This window comes from Macaca fascicularis, chromosome 20 (assembly GCF_037993035.2).
Source record: "Macaca fascicularis isolate 582-1 chromosome 20, T2T-MFA8v1.1".
Lineage (NCBI taxonomy): Eukaryota > Metazoa > Chordata > Mammalia > Primates > Cercopithecidae > Macaca > Macaca fascicularis.
Genome location: NC_088394.1, coordinates 27,918,528 through 27,928,080, shown reverse-complemented (window position 1 = coordinate 27,928,080; position 9,553 = coordinate 27,918,528).

The window sequence follows — 9,553 nt, the reverse complement described above, 5'->3', positions numbered from 1 at the left end:
TCAGCTGCCCCCCGAGTAGCTGGGACTGCAGGCATGTGTTATTTATTTTTTCCATGCCCAGTTATTTATTTTTTCCTTTTAAATTTTTTGTAGAGACAAGGTCCTACTATGTTGCCCAGGCTGGTCTCGAACTCCTGGACTCAAGCAATTCTCCCACCTTGGCCTTCCGAAGTGCTAGGATTACAGGCATGAGTCACCACACTCAGCCTCAAATGATTTCATATTGACCTTTTAATCATGACTCCTCTCTGCCAAGCACTGAAAAGTTGAATCATTATACTCTATATCTGCAATTATATAGATTATGAAACTTCCTTTCAAATTCATTGCAGCGGATAACTTTTTTGAGTCATTGACTTCATTTTATATTTTAAAAAATTATGAAATATCGTCTGTCATTGCATTCTAATTAAAATCTGTGCAAAATGCTTTGGGAAAATGGATCTTTTATAGAAAAAAACTGGGACAAATTTCTTTCTTTCTTTTTTTTTTTTTTGAAATGGAGTCTCGTTCTGTCATCCAGGCTGGAGTGCAATGGCATGATCTTAGCTCACTGCAACCTCCGACTCCCAGGTTCAAGCAATTCTCTGCTTCAGCCTCCAGAGTAGCGAGGACTACAGGTGCCCACCACCAGGCCCGGCTAATTTTTGTATTTTTAGTAGAGATGGGGTTTCACCATATTGGCCAAGCTGGTCTTGAACTCCTGACCTTGTGATCCGCCCACCTCGGCCTCCCAAAGTGCTGGGATTACAAGTGTGAGGCACTGCGCTCGGCCTGGGACAAATGATTTCTATGGCTTTCAAAGATAAAATATATAATATACTAAACCAGGGTGTGCAATCTTTTGGCTTCCCTGGACCACATTGGAAGAAGAATTGTCTTGGGCCACACATAAAATACACTAACGATAGCTGATGGGCAAAAAAAAATAAAAAATCACAAAAAAATCTCATAATGTTTTAAGTTTACAAATTTGTGTTGGTCTGCATTCAAAGCCATCCTGGGCCATCCTGGGGTTGCACAAGTTTGCACTAAACCAACTCTAACATAGCTTATTCTGTTTTACTGTTAAATTATATCTCTGGGCTGGGTGCGGTGGCTCATGCCTGTAATCCCAGCACTTTGGGAGGCCGAGGTGGGTAGATCACTTGAGACCAGGAGTTCGAGACCAGCCTGGCCAACATGGCAAAACCACATCTCTACTAAAAATACAAAAATTGGCCGGGCACGGTCGCCCATGCCTGTAATCCCAGCACTTTGGGAGGCCGAGGCAGGTGGATCACGAGGTCAGGAGTTCAAGACCAGCCTGGCCAACATAGTGAAACCCCATCTCTACTAAAAATACAAAAAATTAGCTGGGTGTGGTGGTGCACACCTGTAATCCCAGCTACTCAGGAGGCTGAGGCAAGAGAATTGTTTGAACCCAGAAGGCGGAAGTTGCAGTTAGCCAAGATCATGTCATTGTACTCCAGACTGGGCGATAGAGTGAGACTCCATCTTGGAAAAAAAAAAAAAAGCCAGGAGGGGTGGTGCACTTCTATAGTCCCTGCTACTTGGGAGGCTGAGGCATGAGAATTGCTTGAACCCAGGAAGTGGAGGCTGTAGTGAACTGAGATTGTGCCACTGCACTCCAGCCTGGGCAATAGAGTGAGAGCCCATCTGGGGGGAAAAAAAAAAAAAAAAAAAGAAAGCTTTTACGGATAATTAAATTTTAGTACATTTCCAAAAAAATTTATTGCTAGTTTTTTTAGGTGTAATTACGTATTACGTAATGGTACTGTGGTTAGGTAAAATAATCTTCATCTGACATACAATAATATGATGAATCTCAAAACATGAAAAGTGAAAAAAAGCAGATGCATACTATACTACATATTTCATTTGTGTGGAACATTCTAGAACAGGCAAAATTAATCTATAATGACAGCAAACAGATCAGTGGTTGTCTGGGGCTGAGGTTGGGGATGGATTGTGGAAGGAACTGTTTTTTTTGTTTTGTTTTGTTTTGTTTTTTTTGAGATGGAGTCTCATTCTGTTGCCCAGGCTGGAATGCAGTGGTGCAATCTCGGCTCATTGCAACCTCTGCCTCCTGGGTTCAAGCGATTCTCTTGCCTCAGCCTCCTGAGTAGCTGGAACCACAGGCACGTGCCACCACGCCTGGCTAATTTTTTGTATTTTTAGTAGAGACGGGGTTTCACCATGTTAGCCAGGATGGTCTCCATCTCCTGACCTCGTGATCCACCCGCCTCAGCCTCCCAAAGTGGTGGGATTACAGGCATGAGCCACTGCGCCTGACCAATGGAAGGAACTTTTACAGGTGATGCGAGTATTTCATGTTTTGATTATGGTAGTAAATGTAATACATACCCATGTAAGGGTATGTATATTTGTCAAAGCTAACTGAATGATGCACTTAAATGAACGTGCTTTATTGTATGAAAATTAAAGTGGGTTGGGCGCGGTGGCTCACGCCTGTAATCCTAGCACTTTGGGAGCCTGAGGTGGGTGGATCACGAGATCAGGAGTTCGAGACCAGTCTGGCCAACATAGTGAAACCCTGTCTCAACTAAAAATACAAAAAATTAGCTGGGTGTGGTGGTGTGCACCTGTAATCCTAGCTACCTGGGAGACTGAGGCAGGAGAATTGCGTGAACCTGGGAGGTGGAGGTTTCAGTGAACTGAGATTGTGCCACTGCACTGCAACCTGGGTAACAGTGTGAGACTCCATCTCAAAAAAATAAAAAGAAAAAAAGAAAATTAAAATGTGTTTTGTTGTATGTAATTAAAGTTGGTTTTAAAAAGAAGGAAAATAACGTTACAACTAGAATAAAAAGAATTCGCCAGGCATGGTGGTGCACACCTGTAATCCCAGCACTTTGGGAGGCTGAGGTGGGAAGATCGCTTGAGCCCAGGAATTCAAGACCAGCCTTGGCAAAATGGTGAAACCCTGTCTCTACAGCAAATGCAAAAATTAGCCAGGTGTGGTGGTATGTACCTATCCCAGCTACTTGGGAGGCTGAGGCAGGAGACTCATTTGAACCCAGGAGGCAGAGGTTGCAGTGAGCTGAGATCTCGCCACCACACTGGAATTACAGGCACACGCCACCATGCCAGGCTAATTTTTGTATTTTTGTAGAGGCGGGTTTTTGTGATGTTGGCCAGGCTGGTCTCAAACTTCTGACCTCAGGTGATCTGCCCACCTTGACCTCCCAAAGTGCTGGGATTACAGGTTTGAGTCACTGCATCTTTGAGATGGAGTCTCACTGTGTTGCCAGGCTGGAGTGCAGTGGCGTGATCTCAGCTCACTGCAACCTCCACCTCCTGGGTTCAGGCGATTCTCCTGCCTCAGCCTCCTGAGTAGCTGGGACTACAGGCACGCACCACAATGCCCAGGTAATTTTTGTATTTTTAGTAGAGACGGGGTTTCACCATGTTGGCCAGGATGTTCTCAATCTTTTGACCTAGTGATCCACCCACCTCAGCCTCCCAAAGTGCTGGGATTACAGGCGTGAGCCACCATGCCTGGCTAATACTGAAGTATTTAAGTTGAAATGCTATGATGTCTGAGATTTGTTTGAATATATTCTTTTTTTTTTTTTTTTTTTTTTAGATGAAGTCTCACTCTGCTGCCCAGGCTGGAGTGCAGTGGCACAATCTCAGCTCACTGCAAGCAAGCTCCGCCTCCTGGGTTCACGCCATTCTCCTGCCTCAGCCTCCTGAGTAGCTGGGACTACAGGCGCCCGCCACCACGCCCAGCTAATTTTTATATTTCTAGTAGAGACGGGGTTTCACCTTGTTAGCCAGGATGGTCTTGATCTCCTGACCTTGTGATCCGCACGCCTCGGCCTCCCAAAGTGCTGGGATTACAGGCGTGAGCCACCACACCCAGCCTGTTTTAATATATTCTAAGAAAATAGTGTGAAAGAAGAAATGAATCAATGTTTGCTAATATTGCCATGTTTGAATCAAATATTGCCAATATATGTTGACCATTGTTAAAGCTGGATGATGGGTACAAAGAGTTTATTATATAATTATTTCCCTTTTCTGTATTTGAAAATGTCTACAGGCCAGGCATGGTGGCACATGCCTGTAATCCCAGCACTTTGGAAGCCTGAGGCGAGAGGATCACTTGAGGTCAGCAGTTGGAGACCAGCCTGGCCAACATGGTGAAACCCTGTCACTACTACAAATGCAGAATTAGCTGCGCATGGTGGTGCATGCCTGTAATTCCAGCTACTCAGGAGGCTGAGGCAGGAGAATTGCTTGAACCCAGGAGGTGAAGGTTGCAGTAAGCTGAGATTGCAGCACTGCACTCCAGCTTGGGCAACAGAATGAGACTCTGTCTAAAAAAAAATCGGCTGCATGAGGTGGCTCATGCCAGTAGTCCCAGCACTTTAGGAGGCCAAGGTAGAGGTTTGCTTGAGCCTAGGAGGCTGAGTCCACAGTGAGCACTAATCGAGCCACTGCACTCCAGCCTGGGTGATAGAGTGAGACCCTCATTAAAAAAAAAAAAAAAATTAACAAATTCTTTTTTTTTTGAGATGGAGTTTCGCTCTTGTTGCCCAGTCTGGAGTGCAATGGCGTGATCTCAGCTCACTGCAAGCTCTGCCTCCCAGTTTCAAGCGATTCTCCTGCCTCAGCCTCCCTAGTAGCTGGGATTACAGGCATGTGCCACCATGCCCGGCTAATTTTGTATTTTTAGTAGAGACAGGATTTCTCCATGTTGGTCAGGCTGGTCTCGAACTCTCAACCTCAGGTGATCCGCCCGCCTCAGCCTCCCAAAGTGCTGGGATTACAGGTATGAGCCACTGCGCCCGGACACAAATTCTTTTTTTTTTTTTTTTGAGACGGAGTCTCACGCTGTTGCCCAGGCTGGAGTGCAGTGGCGCGATCTCGGCTCACTGCAAGCTCCGCCTCCTGGGTTCACGCCATTCTCCTGCCTCAGCCTCCTGAGTAGCTAGGACTACAGGCGCCCGCCACTGCGCCCGGCTAATTTTTTGTATTTTTAGTAGAGACGGGGTTTCACTGTGGTCTCGATCTCCTGACCTTGTGATCCGCCCGCCTCGGCCTCCCAAAGTGCTGGGATTACAGGCTTGAGCCACCGAGCCCGGCCACAAATTCTTAAAAAGAGATAAAATAGGTTGGGTGCAGTGGCTCATGCCTGTAATCCTAGCATTTTGGGAGGCCAAGGCAGGCAGATCACCTGAGGTCAGGAGTTTGAGACCAGCCTGGTCAACATGGTGAAACCCCATCTCTACTAAAAATACACACAAATTAGCTGGGCATGGTGGTGAACATCTGTAATCCCAGCTACTCAGGAGGCTGAGGCAGAAGAATCGCCTCAACCTGGGAGGCAGAGGTTGGAGTGAACCGAGATTGCACCATTGCCCCCCTGCCTGAACAACAGAGTGAAACTCCATCTCAAAATAATAATAATAATAAGAGACAAAATAAAACTTTATTACCATCAAAAGTTAAAAAAGAAGAAAGAAGGGCCGGGCACGGTGGCTCACGCCTGCCTGTAATCCCAGCATTTTGGGAGGCCAAGGCGGGCAGATCACAAGGTCAGGAGATCGAGACCATCCTGGCTAACATGGTGAAACCCTGTCTCTACTAAAAATACAAAAAAATTAGCCGGGTGTGGTGGTGGGCGCCTGTAGTTAGTCCCAGCTACTTGGGAGGTTGAGGTAGGAGAATGGCGTGAACCTGGGAGGTGGAGCTTGCAGTGAGCTGAGATTGCGCCACTGCACTCCAGCCTGGGCGACAGAGTGAGACTCCGTCTCAAAAAAAAAAAGAAGAAAGAAACCTAGTTCAAATTTGATTAAAAAAAAAAAGAGAGAGAGAGAGAGAGAATTTGTTGCTTTACATAATGGAAAGATCTAGCTTCAAGTGCGGCTGGACCCAGGGCTCTGGGAGTCTGTCTTGCTCGCTCCCTTTCGTGACCCTACTGTCCTCTAGGTTGGTTCTGTTCTCAGGTAGTTTTGCTTCAGATGAAGGTGAGATGACTACCAGCATTTCTTAGACTTCTATCCTATAATGTGAGTCATCCAACAGAAAGTTCCAATTAAAGGCCTGGAATTAGCACTTTGGGAGGCCAAGGTGGACAGATCACCTGAGGGCAGGAGTTCCAAACCAGCCTGACCAACATGGTGAAACCCTGTCTCTACTAAAAAAATACAGAAGTAGCCGGACGTGGTGGCGCATGCCTGTAATCCCAGCTCCTCAGGAGGGTGAGGCAAGGAGAATCGCTTGAACCTGGGAGGCAGAAGTTGCAGTGAGCCAAGATTGCACCATTGCACTCCAGCCTGGGCAAGAAGAGCGAAACTCTGTCTCAAAAAGAAAGAAAGAAAGAGAGAGAGAGAGAGAGAGAGAGAGAGAGAGAAAGAAAGCCTGGAATTAGTTCATAGGGCACTGTTGGCCTGGCCTGGGTTGCCAGCGCTCATCAGCTCATCACTCCTCTCTCTCTTTTTTTTTTTTTTTTTTTTTTTGAGACGGAGTCTTGCTCTGTCACCCAGGCTGGAGTGCAGTGGCCGGATCTCAGCTCACTGCAAGCTCCGCCTCCCGGGTTTACGCCATTCTCCTGCCTCAGCCTCCTGAGTAGCTGGGACTACAGGCGCCCGCCACCTCGCCCGGCTAGTTTTTTGTATTTTTTAGTAGAGACGGGGTTTCACCGTGTTAGCCAGGATGATCTCCATCTCCTGACCTCGAGATCCGCCCGTCTCGGCCTCCCAAAGTGCTGGGATTACAGGCTTGAGCCACCGTGCCCGGCATCACTCCTCTCTTAATCAGCTGTTCTCTAATGGCAGGGGTGTGCTAATTAGCCTCTGAATGCCCGGCACAAAGCACCCTGCCTGGGACACAAGTAGGTGGTGGGTGGATGGATGGACAGATAGGTGAGGAAGAGCATGGAAAATAAGCAACACAGTGAGACCATGTCTCTGAAAAAATTAAAAGAGGGCTGGGGGAGGTGGCTCACACCTATAATTCCAGCACTTTGGGAAAAGCTGAAGCGGGAGGATTGCTTGCATTCAGGAGTTCAAGACCAGCCTGGGCAATATAGCAAAACCCCCATCTCTACAAAAAATTTAAAAATTAGCTAGGTATTATGGCACGTGCCTGTAGTCTTGAGAGTGACTTGAGAGGCTGAGGTGGGAGGAGAAGTCTCAGTGACTTGAGAGGCTGAGGCGGGAGGATCGCTCACTTGAGCCTGGGAGGTGGAGGCTGCAGTGAGCTGTGATTATACCACTGCACTCCAACCTGGGTGACAGAGTAAGATGCTGTCTCAAAAATAAATTAATTAAATTAAATAAAAAATAAGAAAAAGGGCTGGGCACGGTGGCTCACGCCTGTAATTTCAGCACTTTAGGGGGCCAAGATGGGCAGATCGCCTGAGGTCAAGAATTTGAGATCAGCCTGGACAACACAGTGAAATCCCGTATCTACTAAAAATTCAAAAAGTTAGCTGGGCATGGTGGTGGGCACCTGTAATCCCTGCTACTTGGGAGGCTGAGGCAGGAGAATCGCTTGAACCTGGGAGGTGGAGGTTGTAGTGAGCCAAGATCAGGTTACTGCACTCCAGCCTGGGTTACAGAGTAAGACTCTGTCTCAAAAAAAAAAAAAAGGAAAAAGAAAAATGAGAAAAAGAGTCCCTTTCATATGTTTACAAAGCATGCTGCCATGCAAAGAGCAGAAACTCCAAGTAGAAGTGACTTCCCAAAGACAGCATGCTACTTGTGTCTTTCTAGGGCCACACTTTCTCCATGGAGAAGGCAGAGGGGGTGGGGAAAGTTGCCAGCACACTCCAGTCTGGTTCCTGGCACTGTGCCCAGCATTTATAGACAGTTTCCATTAGTCCTCATCCTCTATAAAGTGAGGGCCACCGTGCAGCTGTCCTAGATGAGGAAACCGCACCTGGCCAGGGACAGCAAGGAGATGCTGAAACCAGGGTTCTCCGGGGTGCCTGACCCCACCATGCTCCACAGCCTCCTTTGGGCAAGACAGACCAGGGAAGCTCTGTGAACCTTGCTAAAGACTCTGGACTTGGGCCGGGCACGGTGGTTCACACCTGTAATCCCAGCACTTTGGGAGGCTGAGGTGGGTGGATCACCTGAGGTCAGGAGTTCAAGACCAGCCTGACCAACATGGTGAAACCCCGTCTCTACTAAAAATACAAAAATTTGCCAGGCAAGGTGGCATGCACCGTAATCCTAGCTAGTCGGGAGGCTGAGTCAGGAGAATCACTTGAACCTGGGAGGCGCAGGTCACAGTGAGCAGAGATCGTACTACTGTACTCAAGCCTGAGTAACAGAGTGAGACTCTGTCTCAAAAAAATAAATAAATAAATAAATAAATAAAATAAAAAGAGGAGTATGGACTTGATCCCAACACTTCAGTCCACTTCTAATGTAGGTATCTGGCTCCTAGGAAGGGCCTCTGGTCCTGTCTACCTGCAGGGTAGGTGTAATCAGAATTTTTTCAGCTGCAAGTGCCAGAAATCCAAGTCATACTTATTGGCTTATGTGAAAAAGAAGTGCATTGCCTTATACAACAGAAAAGTTAAGGATTTCAGGCACAGCTTGATCCAGATACTCAAATGATCTGAAGAATATGTTTCTTCGTATCTCGCCTCTGCAGGCCTCTGTACAGATGACTCATCCCATCCAGCTTTTTTGTTCTTTTTTTTTTTCCAGACGAAGTCTTGCTCTATTGTCCAGGCTGGAGTGCAGTGGCGTGATCTCGGGTTACCAAAACTTCCACCTCCCGGGTTTGAGCGATTCTCCTGCCTCAGCTTCCCAAGCAACTGGGTGGGACTACAGGTACACGCCACCATGCCCGGCTAATTTTCATATTTTTAGTGGAGACAGGTTTTGCCATGTTGGCCAGGCTGTTCTCAAACTCCTGGCCTCAGGTGATCTGCTCCCCCTCGGCCTCCCAAAGTGCTGGGATTACAGGTGTGAGCCACCGTGCCTTGCTCTGACCAGCTTTTCCTGCATGCCAATAAGATGTCACCAGCAGTGCTGGGCATACATCCTATCAGCTTCCTAACCCCCAGTGGAAAGAGGACATCTTTTTCACAGCAGCTCCGAGATGAGTCTTGGGCACAAGTTGAATCAAGTGAACCAATGAATACAGTTGCTTTGGCTGGGAAGCACAGGTCATGTGACTATGCCAGGTCCCTTCCTGAACCTCATGGACTGCCTGTAAGGAAGGGTTGGTTCCCCAAAAGAAAATCCAATAAAGAGGCAACGGGGCCAGTCACAGTGGCTCATGCCTGTAATTGCAGCACTTTGGGAGGCTGAGGCAGGAGGACTGCTTGAGCCCAGGAGGTCGAGACCCACCTAGGCCACATAGTGAGATCCTATCTCTACCAAAAATTTAAAAAATTAGCTAGGTGTGGTGGGCATGTGTCTCTGGTCCCGGGTACTCGGGAGGCTCTGAGGATGGATGGGAGGATCGCTTGAGCCTGGGAGGCTGAGGCTGCAGTGAGCTGTGATCGTGCCATTGCACCCCAGCCTGAGCAACAGAGCGAGACCCTGTCTCAAAAAAAAAA